The 18,661-nt window shown below is 39.1% G+C and overlaps 1 long non-coding RNA gene across 1 annotated transcript; it reads left to right on the top strand.

Annotated features, from left to right (window-relative positions):
* Positions 1 to 14,828: 14,828 nt before the first annotated feature.
* Positions 14,829 to 15,877, top strand: LOC147616674 (uncharacterized). Its single transcript, XR_015262438.1, has 3 exons — positions 14,829 to 14,986; positions 15,377 to 15,568; positions 15,672 to 15,877. It is a non-coding gene; the product is annotated as an uncharacterized LOC147616674 (long non-coding RNA).
* Positions 15,878 to 18,661: the final 2,784 nt, after the last annotated feature.

Raw genomic sequence — 18,661 nt, 5'->3', positions numbered from 1 at the left:
CAAAACCCCAACTTTGTGTCACTGTACTCTCCTACAACAACATACAATGTTCATTCTATAGTGTGAACCTGACTATATGAGCTAGCACTACTATGTCATAACTCTAGTACTCCAAAGTGGCTATCACATAGCATGTCATTGACTAGCAGCATATCAACCATAATCTCCCAGCCATTCTAGTGGCATAAATGTGGAAGCTATCACCCAGGTGGGTCATCTCAATTTCCGTTGCGTAGCACTAGTTGAGCTCGAGATCTCAACACTCCCCCTCGAGCTCAACTCCATGCATTGAGTGCTAAGTAAGCTCCTAAACCTATGGATCTTCTGTTTGCCCAATGCCTTCATAAAGATGTCAGGCCACCTGATCCTCTGTGTTGACATATACCAAATCTACATCTCCTTCTAGAATCTTCTCCCTCACAAAGTGATAGTGCACCTCAATGTGCTTTATTCTAGCATGGTATATTGGATTACTGTCTACTCATGTTGTCATGATAAATGACAAATTCCCTATCCACAGGCTCACCCATATGACCAAGTACCTTCTGAAACCAAGCTACCTCACACAAGATACCATAGAAGCATCTTGTACTCTTCCTCTGTACTTGATAAGACAAATGATGTGGTTGCTTCTTACTACTCCAAATCATAGCAGTAGTCTCAAATGAGAATATAAAACCACTGGTAGATCTCTTGGATAATCACGATATGCATGATAGAGGAGCCAGGATCTGGTCATGGGTGATGAAGGCAAAGGCGCTCTTAGGTTGCTAGAAAAGCCATGGCTAGCTCCCAAAGCTATCGAGGGCGAGTTATACCTAAACCAAGAAGGGAAAGAGATGATGGTGCGCTTACCTATGTACCACTTCCTTGCTTTCTTATTCTTTCCTCCTTAGCCCTCAAATGAAGCGGAGCTCTGATACCATAAAGAGAATGTGAATAAGAGAGAGAGATTGAGTTCCTTGCAAACAAGCAACACACATAAGAGAGTGCAAGAGACAAGAGAGAGATTGAATTTGGCTGAATTTTCTTCTATCTTCTTCTCTTCTCTAAAACCATATAACTAAACGATAAGAGTGCATACATTTAAAAGGGAAATTACTCTCCTATAACAACAACATACAATGGTTAGTCTATAGTGTGAGCCTGACTATATGAGCTAGCACTATAACTATGCCATAGCTCTAGTACTCCAAAGTGGTTTTATCACACAACATGTCATCCATTGGCAACATATCAACCATAATCTCACCACCCATGCCAGTGGCATAAGCGTGGAAGCTATCATAGTCATCAATGTCCATCATCGTATCACTAGTTGAGCTCAATATCTTAACACCCTCCTTATCCATGAGGATCATAGTGGCCACAGCCTTCTTTAACTTGCATTTGTGCTGCCCGGGTGACAAACTTTCTTTGCATTTGTGCTGCCCGAGTGACAACCTTTCTTTGCATTTGAAACGTAGACCTTTTCTCCTCAACTTTTAAATCTTAGGGTCATCCACTTTTTGAGTCTGATTGAAAACTTGAGGAAACCTTTTATTTGTATCAATTCCTTTGTTTGCATCAATATAGGCTCTGCTCTTGGGCTATCAATCCTCATAAGTTGTAGGGAATCTTGGAATGGATGATTGGGTTGAATAAAGGGGGATTTTACCAAATTAGGAAGGAGTGATGGTTGGCTTAGAAGAGTAAGAAGGAATGATGATTAGCTTAGAAGAGTCCTTTATGGTACCCATAGGTTGGGATCTCCTATACTCGGGTTCATAAAGCTCTGTAAATCTCATGGCCTCTTTGATAGCACTTGGTCTTTGGGTTGAAAAATTCACCTTGATGTTGAAATCCAAATCATGTACAAACTTTTTCATCTTCATGTCCTCATTCAATCCTTCCACAAACATTGAAAGCTTCATAAACTTCTTGATGTACTCTCTCACCAACATCCCCTTTTTGCGATAGCTCTTACCACTCCTCATGGTATCTATCAAGTACCAATGGTGAAATGAATGCCAAATTCATTTCCCTCTTCAACTCATCCCATGAGTGAGGTATGTTCCCTTATTTGACCAAGTGTCTCAACCATATGCAATGATGCAAATTGAACTTTTTCTTTCTTGTCTTTTGGGTACAGCTAAAAGTATGTCTCCAATTTAGCAATCCATTCCTCCAAATTGTATGGTTTGAGCCATCTCCTTTAAACTTTGACATTATGACCTTGTCTTTGGCATCTTTTGAAGCATGGATTGAGTTTCCATGATGTGGTGCAGGTTTGAATTTTTGCATTTTGGAGTAAGATTGCATCAATTGAGAGAAATCCTTGTACTCCCACACTTGATGAAATCAGGTAATTCCATTGATCTATCATGTGCATCCCATTACCTCTCTATGAAGGACATATGACCCCAATTTTGTTGATAAATGCAATGTGTGAGGGTGCAACATGTGTAGAGAAAGGGGAGAAGCATGTACATTAGAAAAGGAATAGACTAAGGATACACTGGCAAAGGTTGATTTGTATGGTCATTTATAAAAGGTGAAGTCAAAGGTCAAAAAGGAAGCACATGAAAAGTGCAAGGAGGCACATGTAGTGTGAGCATTTATGGACACATGGATGGCACAAGGGTGCACATATCCTGTGAGTTGGGAACTCCATGAGAGCTATAAAAGGATGTACTTGGATCAACTATAATGCAATGGGATATTACTATTTTGTGACTTAATTATTGTGTTATTGCTTGGTCTCTATCATAATAGTGTATTAGTTTTCTCAAGTCTCTCATCATGGTTTTGATCGCTTGCTATGAGCCTCCCTAGATCCATGTTTCTCAACATGGTATTAGAGCAACCTAGGGACTGGCCATAGCAAGTGTTTGATTAGAGTGTTCTTTTATCCTTTGTTTGATTAGAGTGTTCTTTTATCCTTTGTAAGTGATTAAGGTTTAATTAGAGATTGAATTAGATCATTATATTTAATTATTCTCTTTTCTTTCATACTTTAGTAGGATTCTCTTGTGTTTATTATTCAAAGAGAGAGAAGTACTAAGGTGACTCTCAAGTCATAGGTGGGCTTTGGACAACAAACTCACTTTGTGTGAGCTCCACTCATCAAACAAGGCACTACAATACAGTGCGACTACAAGGACCAACACAAAGAGGCATTCAGGGCATCCTCTCAAAGCTACACAAATAGGTGGTGTTACACATGACAAAGCACTATGCAAGGCCAAAGTAGATGTTACACTAAAATCAAGAGCATTAAGGAAGAAATGCTTGCATCTAGCAAGACACAAAAGGAAGAGTAGGACATCTGTCAAAGTAGAAGATCTAAAGAGAGAATACACTATTAAACGTGGAGGAGAAATAACACCATATAAAAATTGATGATCTTAGCGCATTGGTGTCTATAGCATATTGGAGAAGATTGAAATCAGAGCACTAAAGCAACTCAGCATAGAAGAGCATCAAGGAGTAGTCAAAACTCCAGCAGTAGGAGCAAGGAAAGCCACCAATCACAAAAGATAATATTTTTATTCTAAGGTTTAAAAAACCTAAAAGCTTGATAATGTTAAATAAGAGGGTGTTCCTATGGAAAATGAATGTTAACTCACTAATGATGCCATTAACTCATACATGTGAGGGACACTAGCCATATATTTGATGATGGTAAAGACCTTTTAATGTAATATTGACATGCATTTCATGGGTTGCATTATGTGGGGATCATGTGAGGAAAAGATAAGAGTCCCCTCTCGTGGTAACGCCCGTAGTGGCGTTACGGATATATAACACTGGTATCAGAGCCAGAGGCCGCCCCCTCTCGTGGTAACGCCTGTAGTGGTGCTACGGATATATAACACAGGGAGATAGTACTCAAGCTAAAGGGAATCGATGCATTCCAGACATTGCGAGGCTTTAAGAGAGGCCTCAAAGATGATTACCTTTAAGAGAGGCTTTAAGAGAGGCCTCAAAGATGATTACCTTGAGTATGTAGAGCCCTTACAATCTAAAGACTTAGCAGAGGCAATTCAATATGCACAGATATTTAATGACATCAAGCGCCATAGTGCGCATGGTGGTTCTAGCAGGGCCGAGGGTAGTGAAAAAAGGAGGTCAGGCCTTAAAAGGAGGGTTTTGCAGTGAGAAACAAGGGGATAGGACGACGGACCAGGAAGGACAGGGTGGTCATTGGTCTAAAAAACTGCGACCATCCAGGAAGAAAAGAGACACCAAAATCCAAAAGAAAGAGCAGTATATTAAAGCGCGAAAGGAAAATCGCTGCTTTAATTGCAATGAAGTAGGGCACACGAAGGCTGAGTGTCCAAAGCCTAAAACCAGCACGAGTGGCAACGAGCCCAAAAAAGATGGTAAATCTTCTAGGCAGTTGCATACAGTGCAGAGACTACCTCTCAGTTGCACAGAGTTCAGAGAGGTGACAGTGTGTCATTGTGATGAGCATCACGCTTGTTCAGTGACACCAGCGATGTGGCAGCCTACTGTAGGTCCGCATGACATGGTGCGCATGTATGGCACCATAGGTGGCCGTAGAGTCACAGTTTTTATTGATGATGGAGCTAGCCACAACTTCTTGAACTACTCGTTAGTCAAGAAGTTGGGGTTGACTGAAACCCAGAGTGATCATGAGTATACTGTTGGCCTATATGACAAAAACGGTATGGAATACTGTAGTATTGGGGGTCCCATTATCTATGCAGGACTACGAGGCTCTGCTTGACTTTCAGGTCATGCACTTAAGGCTAGAGCAGACGTATATCTAGGCAGGGAGTGGCTGTATGGCTTGGGCCCTAGTCTAGCTCGGAATTACTTACATGATACGCTATGTTTTGAGCACGGAGGTAGAGTCATTACCCTACAGGGCGACTGTACTGTCCTTGCCACACCACTTATTTTCTCCATGGAGCTGTGTACAGCGGTCCGCAGAGATCAGATAGCAAAGGTATATGCTTGTTACCCTCTTTTGAATTCTGTTTTCGTAGATGAAACGATAAATGATGTTTGCGTAGACAAACAAGAAAAACAAAATAACCTTGGACGAGACCCACTGTTTGAAAACCCTGTTTGGCATGCATGTGATTCAAACAAGAAAAAATCCAAGATGAATGAGACAATAAAGAAAAAGTACGTAGTTACTTTAATGAATTTACAAGAGGAATTTCAGGATGTTTTTCTTGATGAATTACCAGATGGTTTACCACCATCTAGAGAAGTAGACCATGGCATCGAAGTTATGCCAGGATCAAAACCTATAAGCAAACCTGCTTATAGATTAAGCCACTCCGAGGCACATGAGGTGGAAAAAAAATTGACGGAATATTTGAACAAAGGCTTTATTCGGCCTAGTTCAAGTCCGTGGGCATCGCCTATTCTTCTGGTAATAAAGAAGAAAGACGGATCTATGCGGATGTGCATAGACTATAGGGCTGTTAATCAGATAACGATTAAGAACAAGTATCCAATGCCATGCATGGATGAGTTGTTTGATCAACTCTATGGATCAAGATACTTTACAAAAATAGACCTAAGATCTGGGTATCATCAGGTTAGAATAAAAGCAGAAGATGTTGCGAAGACAGCATTTAGGACCCGTTTCGAGCATTTTGAGTTTTTGGTCATGCCATTTGGGCTAACCAATGCTCCAGCGACGTTTATGACACTAATGGACAGCATTTTACGTCCATATCTGGGAAAATTCGTAGTAGTTTTCCTAGATGATATTCTTGTGTACAGTAAGACACAAAAAGAACACATAGAGCATTTGCGTCTAGTGTTCAAGTTGTTGCGAGCACAAACTATTTGCGAAGAAGAGCAAATGTGAATTTTTTGAAACAAAAATTCACTATCTTGGCCATATGATATCCGCCGATGGTACACGGATGGAGCCAGAAAAAGTAGAGGCTATTCTTAAATGGCAAGCACCGAAGAATCTTGAGAAATTACAGATTTTTCTTGGCATGTCAGGGTTCTACCGACAGTATGTGAAGGACTACGCGAAGATCACAGTCCCGTTGATGATGACTGACCAGTTTACGGTCAAAAACAAAAAACATTAGTTGGGGGGAAGCCCAATAGAAAAGCTTTGATAAGCTTAAGGTGACCGTAGTAGCAGCTGCACCTATTTTGACTATTGTGGATCCAAATGAGCCGTTTATTTTGGAAACAGATGCTAGTAATGAGGCCATTGGGGCCGTACTAATGCAAAGGGGATGCCCAATTGCATTTGAAAGTAAAAATTTAGATCGTGCGTAGTGTAACTACTCGGCTTACGAGCGAGAGTTACTAGCGATAGTTCATGCACTGAAAAAGTGGAGACACTATTTATATGGTGCTACTTTTGAGGTCCAGACGGACCATGAAAGTCTGAAATGGCTTTCAAGTCAAAATGAATTGAAGGGTAGAAAAGCTCGGTGGGCAGAGATTCTACAGGAGTTTGACCTTCAAATACGTTACCAGAAAGGTAAGTATAACGTGGTGGCAGATGCACTTAGTCGCATGCCACAGATTAATGAACTTAGTTTCACAGTCTTCAAGAATGATTTCTTGGAGTCCCTACGTGGTTTATGTGAGCACGATCCATCTTTTACAGAGGTCTGGCGCGCTGTACGCGTACGCACTTCTTCACAGACGCGACCACCTCCCTCGTTGACACGTATTGCTAGTCCGGAGAGACTGGCCGAAGGTGCAATGAGAAGGGAAGCGAGAGTTAGTCCGGAGAGACTAGCTGTGTCTTCTAGGTATAGTTTGGAGCCGAAGAGTTCTGACGTAGGCCCTTCATCACTTTTGACTGCCACGGCTTCAAAGGGGAGTGATAAACTTCGTCGGGGGGAGAAATATGCTAATTACTCCATTGATGACATGTACTTACTCTACAAGGGTAGAATATGTGTACCAACTATTGGTGACTTTCGGGCCCAAATTATTAAAGAAAGTCATGATAGTCCAAGTGCGGGTCATCCTGGGATTCAAAAGACCTATGCACTAGTAAAAAGATAGTTTTATTGGCCTAGTTTGTTTAAGGATGTCCAGACTTATGTGCTGAAATGCAGTAAGTGCCAGGTCAATAAACATGAACGTCTTAAGGTTGGAGGACTACTCCATCCGCTGGAGATTCCTCAAGGGAAATGGGAAAGCACTTCCATGGATTTCATTACCGGTTTACCCAAGACGAGTCGAGGGAATGACTCGGTGTGGGTGGTAGTGGACAGGTTAACTAAAATGGCAAAGTTTATCGCCACAAAGAAAACTGTAAAAATGCCAGAGTTGGCAAAACTCTTTATTGAACATCTCTACAAGCTATATGGCCTATCCGCAGATATAGTGTCGGATAGAGATAGAAAGTTAAACAATCATTTTTGGAGGGAAATCTTCAAAAAGTTGGATACTACTCTGAGTATGAGTACGGCAGATCATCCGGAGTCTGATGGTCAAACTGAAAGAGTTAACCAAATTCTAGAGGATATGTTGCATTCTTATGTTAGTAAGAAGCAATCTAATTAGGAAGAGTACTTGCCCTTATTGGAGTTTTCCTATAACAACTCCAAACACTCAGCGACTGGATTTACACCATTCATGTTAATGTATGGATTCCAGCCGAGATCTCCGATGGCTGTAGGCCTAGAAAAGGAGAAGATTCAATCTGTCAAGGATTTCCTTGAAGATATGAATGATATGCTCAGAGCCGCATGTGAGAGCATTCATAGCGCTCAGGATCGCGCTAAAACTTATGCGGATAAAGGACGAAGAAAGGTGACCTTTGCAGAAGGTGACTTTGTATTCCTCAAGGTTCCTGCGCAGTCAGAAACCATGAAAACGGGAAAGTGTAATAAACTTTCTTCGAGATATTGTGGTCCTTTTAAAATCCTTAAGAAGATTGGGGACGTAACATATAAACTTGAGTTACCGGAGAGTTCTCAAGTCCATCCTGTCTTCCATGTCAGTAAACTGAAGAAATCAGTTCACGAGTTAGAGAACGTAGTTTCTCCAGATATTTTGGTGGACTTGATAGAGCCACCAAAGATACCACATGAACCTGAAAAGATTCTACAGTATCGTGACGGACAAACCCGACATAAAGTGTACCAGGAGGTACTTGTTAAATGGACAGATAGGGATGAGGAGGTGGCAACCTGGGAACGCCGTAGTGCAATTTCCACCAAAAGGTTTTCCCAGTTTGTTTTCGAGGACGAAAACTCTTCTTAAGGGGGGGGTAATGTCACGTAGGCTGTAATGCCTATGATCGACGACAGACCGGATGGCCATGTCCGGGGTTCAGTGGGAGAGGATGCCCATGCAGAGTCATGGGCGGCCAGGCTAGTGTGGACGGCAGGCCACACACTATATAGCCTGGGGGATGAGTGCAATCGGACCTTTAATTTTCTTGAAGAGAATAATCAAAAGACTCATAAATTAAATCAAATATCAAAAACAACTACTTGAATTAAATTGAAAATCAAAAGCATATAACAAAACATTAAGACAAGAGAAAGAAATACATCACCATCAACACAAGGCAACATAAGACTGGGTGCAATCTTCCCCCCCCCAACGTGAGTGGCTTCTTCTCGCGTGGGTATTTTTATATATTCCAAAAAGCAGGCTTTAAGCCAAAAATAAAGTATACATCCATATTTGGACTTTGCCATTCAATTAGTCTTTGTCCTCAATTTTAGCCTTTGTCCTCAAACCTTCTAAGGTTTGCACTATTTTTCGAATACAATAATCTAACTTGTGCACATATGCACATTACAAAATAAATCAACTAATGCTCATACGCACAATGTACAATAAATTGACGCGTGCACACACACACACATCACACTGATGTTAAAATAATATCAAATGCCATAAGATAGCCACAAAATATTGTGAGATCGGTCCACACACCATGACTCAATCCACCATCCGTGCGACACCTAAATCGGTACCCTCGCACTGTGCAACACCTAAATCGGTACCCTTGCACACCTCATCACCTAAACTCATAAACATAAACCACGTCAGTAATAACAATCAATTGACATCACATCAATCAATCCTAACGTGTTCATGATGAGAAATAGGCATCATAAAAAATATATACAAATTTAAATGACCATGATTATTATTCAAATAACATGGGTCATAACAGTCCTCCCTATTGGGAATCAACTGTCCTCAATTGCGCAATCAATGAGTGGATGGCTTCATGGTACAAGTGGAGGACAAGATCATCACATCAAACAATTTCTGAAAATAAAACCAAACAAATGAACGCATGTAAAAGGGATCTAAGTGTCCCATACCACATAGGTACCTTCCACATACAAACACTCGCTGGTAAAAGATAGAAGACATAGATACGTCTGAGGTAGGTATGTAAAACCAATCTAATGTCCTATACCATAGATTAATTCCACACGACACTACCTTAAGAATAGAAGTTTGAGACGAAGTAGCTAATTCCCTCTGAAACTTTCATTCCGACATAACTTTTCTCTATCCTCAAAATTAATCTACAAGTCTTATTCCAAAAATGAATTAGGTCGAAATGGAAATTCTTATCAACTTAAGAATGAAAAATAATCACTTATATTACTGTCAATAACTTGATGAATTCTGGGAATTTGTTCTTGATCTTAATCTTGATGAATTCTCGAGATTTGTTTTTGATCTTAATCTTAATCTTGTAATTGTCTAACTAAATTTCAAAAATTATAATCTTTGAATAGGTATATAATTCTTGAATTTGTGAATCTTACTTGTAAACAATGAAATCTAAAGGGGATCTTGATCTTAAGCTTAATCTTAAACATGAAATCAGAACTTGAAAAAAATTAGACATCTTGTGTCCTAGTTGATAGCAAGAACTTGATATACTAGTAATGAATACTTGAATGGACGAAAATTGAGAGATCATAATTGCAATTCTTGAATAAATCTTATTCTTAAGGGGTTTAAATCTTGTGATTGAATATATCTTTGACTTAGCAATTCTTGCTCTAGAAAGAATCTTGTACTTGGATAGATCTTTAAACTGGAACACTTGAAAATTTAAACAAAACTTTACTTGAAAGAATCTTGTACTCAGATAGATCTTAAACTAGAACACTTAAAAATTTAGATAAAACTTTACTTGAATTAGTATAAACTTCGTAATTGTGATTGGTATATAACTTAAGCTTGGTTTCTAGTCACTTGAGAGCTATTTCTTTACTTTTCTCATCATCACTAAATTCAATGGTGAAGCAATTGATAACTTGAATCAAAGACTGGAGAAACTTGATTGGTTCTTGAATCTTCAAATTGGTCTTAATCTTCTATGAAATGTCTAGCAATCACTTTTACTTGAATTTGGGCAACTAGATCTTGAAGATAATTTTTACTAATCTTGTCTTGATCTTTCTAGTTAGGTCACTGTATCTAAAATTCTTTTCAGGAGCTAAAGTTTTCTAACTAGGTCTAGAAGCAAAGAATATTCAGAAGACAAATACAAAAGCAAACAAGAAATTGTATACAATAAATAAATTTTTTTTACACATACCTCCACCTTTGGTTAGTGTGTCGAGTGTGTTAACCTCTTCGGTGTCAAGCATGTTCCTGAATAGTATGATGAATAGTACGATGGTGCAGATATTCACACATTTCATGACAATTAAAAGAATAAGAAAAATTTAAAACAAGAGAAAGATAGGATTTCTTATCTCATATGGAACGTCGAACTAGATATGAGTCCTGCCAAGTTAGCTCAATACACAAATGCATAATTTTTCAAGAAATAATCCATGTACTCTTTAAAATTAGAAAACTAGTCATAGGTTAAAGTAACATTTTAATGATATCTTCACTAACAAGTTGTTTATATTATTCAGACTTCACGAGGATTTAGAAAACAACATTATTCACAAGAATTTGACTAAAGTCTCAAAATTTCTCGAGGTAAATTCTAAAAATCTGTAGAAGAAATCCAAACTAACTATATGTACATGAGATTCTTTTTGATAAAATATGATGGGAAAAAAAAATATTTTCTTTTGTAAAACTTTTGATTGGTCTCATTTATAAAGCTTTAAGCTTATTTGAAAGCTTATTTTAAAGCTTAGTCAAAAGCTTGTATATATATATATATATATATATATATTAAAAATAGTCCTTCTACTAGGGTACGCTCACCGCATGAATAGAGAAGGGAAAAAAGAAATAATAATAATATGAAGCTCTTTATTATTATTATTATTATTATTTATTTTTTTATAAAGCTTTATCTCTATAAAGCTTTGCTAATGATTTCATCTAGGCAGCGCCCTGATGAAGGAGGGAGAGAAAAAATTATAGCATATATATATATATATATATATTATGCTTTATAAAGCTTTATTAAAGCTTTATCAAAGCCTTTATAAAGCTATCAAACCTCTCCTTGACACTACCCGCGCAGCGCGCAAGGAGAAGAATTAAAAAAAAGAATTCAGTGCAAGAGGCAAATTCTGCGCTTCCTAAATTTAGCGCAAACTGAAAAAATTCCTCCCTCCCTGCGTTCCCAGCGTTCGCCGGCCGGATACAGAGAGAGAAATCGCTAATCGCTGCTGGATACGAAGGAGGGAGAGAGAGGGAAATTATATATATTATGTATATATATTACTCTCAAATTTGCACCCAACGCAGCGCAGAGGAGGAGAAAAGATAAAAACCAAAGTAATTTTTGTGAAAACAACTTTAACAATTCTCAGCCCTCTATTATAGAAACTGAGCAAAGGGAAGGTTTAGCAATTCCGATTATGGCTCTCCATGCTCCTCTGCTTGCTCTTTTAATCCATACAGATAGATTAGGAAGAGGATTAGTGAAGAGGAAGGTGGTTTCATGGTTTTGAGAAACCCACTAATGGTTTTCCACCTAGTTTTACCCTTTGGGCAATAGATTGATGGAGATTGATTATCCAATGGTCAAAAACAAGCTTAATTTCATCCATACATAAACAAAAATCCCCAAACGTGTTCTTCTTCAATTTAAATTCAAAAAAATTACCAAAATTATCTCTGTTTTTGTCTCTTTCACCTCTTTTGACCCCCTTCAAGAAAATTAAATTACACCAAAGCTCTGATACCGCTGCAACCGGACCTTTAATTTTCTTGAAGAGAATAATCAAAAGACTCATAAATTAAATCAAATATAAAAAAAAACTACTTGAATTAAATTGAAAATCAAAAGCATATAACAAAACATTAAGACAAGAGAAAGAAATACATCACCATCAACACAAGGCAACACAAGACTGGGTGCAATCTTCCCCCCCCAACGTGAGTGGCTTCTTCTCGCGTGGGTATTTTTATATATTCCAAAAAGCAAGCTTTAAGCCAAAAATAATAAAGTATACATCCATATTTGGACTTTGCCATTTAATTAGCCTTTGTCCTCAATTTTAGCCTTTGTCCTCAATTAACCTTTGTCCTCAAACCTTCTAAGGTTTGCACTATTTTTCTAATACAATAATCTAACTTGTGCACATATGCACATTACAAAATAAATCAACTAATGCTCGTACGCACAATGTACAATAAATTGACGCGTGCACACACACACACATCACACTGATGTCAAAATAATATCAAATGCCATAAGATAGCCACAAAATATTGTGAGATCGGTCCACACGCCATGACTCAATCCATCATCCGTGCGACACCTAAATCGGTACCCTTGCACACCTCATCACCTAAACTCATAAACATAAACCACGTCAGTAATAAAAATCAATTGACATCACATCAATCAATCCTAACATGTTTATGATGAGAAATAGGCATCATAAAAAATATATACAAATTTAAATGACCATGATTATTATTCAAATAACATGGGTCATAACAATGAGGGGCAATCCTCATTCTTCCTCTATGACTGGGTGGTGAGCCAGAGGCCGTCCCCTCTCGTGGAAACGCCCGTAGTGGCGTTACGGATATATAACAAGCCCATAGTTGTCTAGTCGAGTACAGAGGAGCTGCGGTGGCAACGTATGAGGTAGCTTGGTTACATAAGCTACTTGTGCTGATTTGGGGTTGAATGTGGAGAGAAAGGTTGTCATATATTGAGATAATCTTAGCAGTATACAATTGTCCAGGAACCCAGTTTTCCATGCACAGATGTTCAAAACACATTGAGGTACACTACCACTTCATCAAGGAGAGAGTTTTGGGCCTTGGGGGCAGGCGACATAAACTTGGCCTACATCAGGACATAGGATTAGGTCACTCACATCTTCACGAAGGCCTTAGGGGCTAAGAAGCTTCACAGATTTCGAGATATGCTAGGAGTTTACGAGTTGAAGTTGAGCTTGAGGGGGAGCATTGAGATGTCAAGCTCAACATGAGCTGACACTCACAAGGCGCCTGCATGACCATTCAACATGTACGTCACTAGCGAGTTTGGTAGCTGGCACAGACATATCTTCACCAGAGATTCTACAGCTAGATTACACCAACTAGTCCTCATCTACCCACTCCACTTTTGCATGTTCACATTATGGACCACTTGTATATACTCTAGTATGTGTGTTAGTCACTTTATCTCCTTTTAGTAGACCTCTTTTGTTGAAGAAAAGAATAATAATTTTCAGCCTCTCATCTTGTGCTTTTTCTTCTAGGGTTTGAGAGAGTGTGTGTGCTTACAAAAGCTCAAGCTCCCTCCCCCCCGGCATCTTTTCAATACAGACTCTGTTTGACTATCATCCACTATCCTCATCCAACAGAACCGGGCCTAATGCTCTAGCTACATCCCCCACAACATTTGTCTTAGCCAGGGTGGGAGCCCTAGGATTTCAACCCATATTGGACATGCCTCACAAAGACTTCTGTTTACATCAAAGGCCGGATCAAAAGGCATAGCATGCACAAGCTTTTACCCCATGAAAAGGGGAGCTCTTGCGAACAGATCAATAACAGTTAGTTCTTTCATGAACATGACATTAAAGAAGCCTTTCCCTAGATAGAATACTTTCGAAACCACCTTCTCATGAAATACGTCATCCTACAACCACTTCTCTAGTTTCACCTTGCTTAGCGGTCTCCCCGGGCAAAACAAAATAGCACTACACATAGAAAACAATCCAATCTGTCTCCTCACTACCTTAGGGGAAATACTAGTATATACCTTCCCTTTCCTAAGGTTTCCTTTCTGAGCTTGCGGGTTTAGTCTTATAGAGATCCAATTAGGATCCTCTTCGTTTCCTCGTCTCGCTCCTAGTCCCCCCCCTCCAACCTTCATTACCGACTTCATCGAACTCCTCCCAGATACCTGCCATCTTTTGGTTCTCACCGACCCGCCGGCATGCATGTGCGAGAGGCATGTCAGCCACCCTCCTCCACACCAGTTCATGTAATCACACGTGCCACATTAATGCTCCACTACCCATGTTCTCCCCCTCTGTTTTTGGTATAATCTATTGCTTGGTGATGGTAAGGTTACCATTAAGAGAACAACCTTGTTATTCCCACAAACCTTTTTCACTCCCACACCCAGTGCAAAGACATCAAAACACTAATGCCAAATCTTAAAAAGAGGAATATGCTTTGTCACTCCCACAAACCTTTGTCACTCCCACCCAATCTAAGGACATCAAAACACTAAAGCCAAATCTTAAAAAGAGGAATATGCTTTCTCACTCCCACCCAATGTAAAGACATCAAAACACTAATGCCAAATCTTTTTTTAAAATAAAAAGCTTGGAATCCAAACAAAAACAAATTGGGCTTTCATTGTATGTTTATGAAATCTATATTAAAGGTCGGACGGTAACGTCGAAGCGACTAAGATAATGGTGCTGACCTCGAGATATTCGTCAATGGTTTAATACACAAACTCGATTATGTCTCGATGGTTTAATACACACAGTCGACTTGGTATAATCTAGCATATGCAATCCCTTCGCGCTTCGCAGATTCATGTGGGCTTGATTTGAATGTTTGGGAGATGGAAGAGCTGACGCCACCACATATGATGGTCTCGTTCTCTCTCACGCACACAGACACCTCCCTCTCTCTCTCTCTCTCTCTCTCTCACACACACACACACACACACCCCTCTGTGTCTGTGTTTGTCTGTCTGTCTGTCTGCCTCTCTCTCACACACACGCACACACGGAGACGGCGCTCATGCATGTGGGTTGTTCACTGTCGACAGGTAACGACGCCACCACATATGATGGTCTTGTTCTCTCTCACGCACACAGACACCTCCCTTTCTCTCTCTCCCTCTCTCTCTCTCTCTCTCACACACACACACACACACCCCTCTGTGTCTGTGTTTGTTTGTCTGTCTGTCTGCCTCTCTCTCTCACACACGCACACACGGAGACGGCGCTCATGCATGTGGGTTGTTCACTGTCGACAGGTAACGAGGCAACAGTCAGTGCCCCCATTTGGATCGTGGGATTACAGTAACACCACGCCCGATTACTCGGCCGTTTTTGAGAGGGTCCGTATGAGCAGAAACAAGCTGATTCCACGAGAATCCACCCAGGAGTCCTCTAATGATAGTACCTCCGAGAATGATAATGCCGGCGGAACACCGAAGCCCATTAATGTAATTATTATTATCATAAAATGATCCTTTAATATCTCTGTAGACTAAAGTTTTTGTTTCTATCTTTACTTTTTAGTTCTTACCTTATCTTGCCTCATTGCAGAAACGCTTCAAAGTTTGGAAACGTTTGAGTTGCTGCGTGAAGATTCATGTGCAATGATTTAGTAATGCCTTCCACGATCCAAGTGCAATAGGAGATGCTTGTGTGTGCCCCATCAAAATTTTATATAAGGTTGGAAAAATCATGTGCCAACAAGGCCACCGTGTGTAAGGCCCCTCTCTCAATCTAAGCTTTCAATATTTGAATCATTTTCTAGCCTCTTTTGTCATCATTTTCACTATATTCTATTGAGGTTTTAAGAATCCACCTCAAGGAAAGAAAGGCAATGAGAATCTCAACCAATCAAGTACACCTTAAAAATAATGTTAGACTTAAATTGAGATTCTTGAGAGGAGCTCAATCAGTCAAGTCATACACCTGATCAAAATGTTTGGATTAAATTGATTCTGGTAGAAATGGCTAGTAGCTTATAAAAGTTTTGTAGGAATATAATTGCTAAAAAATAAGATGTCTATAGTCCACTTGAAGGACAGAATGGCAAAGAGAATACAACCAATGAAGTACATTTAAAAAAATGCTAGGCTTAAATCGAGATTCTAGAGAGGAGCTTAACCAATTATGCACATAGTTGCAAATGTTTGGATTAAATTGACTCTATTACGAATAGCTAATATCTTATAAAGATTTCATGGTAATATAATTGTTAAAAAATGTATGAAGGTTTTGCAGTAATATAATTGCTTTTAAAAAAAGATGTTAGTAGTTCATCTTTCATGTGGCTAGGCTTTATAGGTTGTTTTCCATGTTTGGATGATGTGTGAAGTGTCTTAAAAGTTACAAAGTTTGGACTTTCATGTTAAATTCATTATTTTTGCGATAAAAGTGATCTATATAAAATTTCATAGAATTTTTAGAAAGTATATACAATGGCCTCACAAGGTGCTTTCTCGATCCCATCGTTCGGTTTACAAGGTGCTTCTTTAATTTTTTTGTATATACAATGGGCTCACAAGGTGCTTCCTCGATTCCATCATTGATGGGGGATTAAAAAAGTACTTATGGGTAGGTGCCTACAGGTGATGAAAAATGATGACTATAGGAGGATCTTGGGCTTAAGGCTAGTTTTAAAAAAATTGTACAACAGGTTTGTAACATTCTCATTTTGATTTGGCCGTGAATAGACTTTGAGTCTCATGTTTTCCTTTTATGATAAATAGTGGGTATATAAACCAAAGTTTTATTTTTGGATGGTGGGGATTTTGTTTCATTACGGCCAAAAACGGCTAGAAAAGGGCTGTTTGTTAATCTAAGAATTAAGAAATTGTCTAATTGTGAATTGACACGTATACAAAAGTATAGCATTCTTGTCTCCTCTAAATGTCTTCTTAACGGTTCTATTTTAGTGGCGAACGGCTAAAACGGCTTAATTTAGACGTTTACGATGGCTAACATTAAAGTTTGGGTCCAAAATAGTGACATCTTGTTTCATTTTATATTTCAAAAAATCAAGCAGGAAGATACGAAATCTTCTCTTTTCAGGCTCTGAAAACAACGCTATTAATGACAAATCACCAAATTTTTTCAAACGTCTACTTTCCACCTTCCCTCCATTTTGGTATGGCTCATTCCCTTTTCCACCTTCCCTCCATTTTGGCATATGGCTTATTCTCCTTTCTTTGCATTTTCAAAAGACTCACTATTTTTCTCTCGCCTGTAAGCTTCTATGGCGTCCTCACGTCGTCCTTCTCATAATATAACTTCTTGTGATTTTCATAACACCAGAGAGGATGGTGTTTGGAAACCCATGTCTTTTCGTGTGAATGATTGGGTAACAATGCTTCCCTCTTGCAAAGGTGCCCACAAGGTGAAAAGAACCAAGCGAAATGAAGTGAAATCCCATTGGAAAGGTCGTGTTCTTACCTTCAAAGTGACCGACAATGGCTGGCTTGCAAAAGTTCAACATGTCTACATGGCCAAAGACATGGTGTTGAACTTGGATGAACATCCAGTTCTCCATTGTTACTGTAATTTAACAAAACTTTATCTATTTAATACAGCACAATATTTCTCCTTCTGATATATTTGTTGTTGTTTGTTTAATTTTAGTTATCTTTCCATCAACAGCTGTGGAGTGGCAGCCTGTCGAGAGCTTAGGTGGCACATTCAAAGTAATTCACAAGGGGATTGCAGATGTAATGTATGCAGACAAACCACCTTCATTTTACAAATTAGTGCCACATTAATGTCACTCGAATGGGAAGTTCCTGATCCAAATACCATAACAAGCTTCAAATCCAAAATCAAAGATGATATTCTTAAAGCTATGTCTCCTGGAAGGATTTCAAGAAGGATAAAAATTCAATGGTTCTTGCCTATACATGTCTTTGTGGCATGTTTCAATACAATGGAATTGGAGAGGACAAGAATGATGTGGCTTAATAGAAGACTATCTACGATTGATCTGGACACTGTACTTGGAGGAGGATGGAGTACCAAGGAAACTTTTCATATTGGCGACAATATCAGTTGTAGAGTAAGCCCAAATTCTATGTCTATCTCATACCAACTATGTCGTCAATCCCTAGTTTTGGGCTATGACTATAGGAGATGGAAAAGCAAGCTTGGTAGTTGGGTCCCTTTGGATTCTGAAGAGAATTGTCCAGAGTTTGAATTTAACATCATAGTCCATCCATTCATAGATCCTAGGAACCTTATAGTACCATCAAACTGGAGACTACAACATGTAAGAGAGTCGCTTGAGTTTTTGGACGAAACATCACCTGAATATAGATTCAAAGTAGATGATATTGTTGTAAGTACAAGGATGGAGAGTGTAACCTCATGCATCACATGTCTTCCCCAAAAAAAGTTGTATTTGAGCCACTTGCAAGGGCAAGTTTGTTAAGCTGAAAAGGATTTCTCCAATAATGTAATCAATATATTCTGCTAAATTTCGTCTTGACTTCTTCAGAAAAATGGTCAACATATTGTTCGCAACACAAAACAAGGTTTAACAGTTGAATATCAAATTG

This window comes from Cibotium barometz, chromosome 38 (assembly GCF_041138505.1).
Source record: "Cibotium barometz isolate CiBa-2024 chromosome 38, ASM4113850v1, whole genome shotgun sequence".
NCBI lineage: Eukaryota > Viridiplantae > Streptophyta > Polypodiopsida > Cyatheales > Cibotiaceae > Cibotium > Cibotium barometz.
Note: the sequence above shows the minus strand (reverse complement) of the source record. Positions and strands in the feature narration are given on the sequence as shown.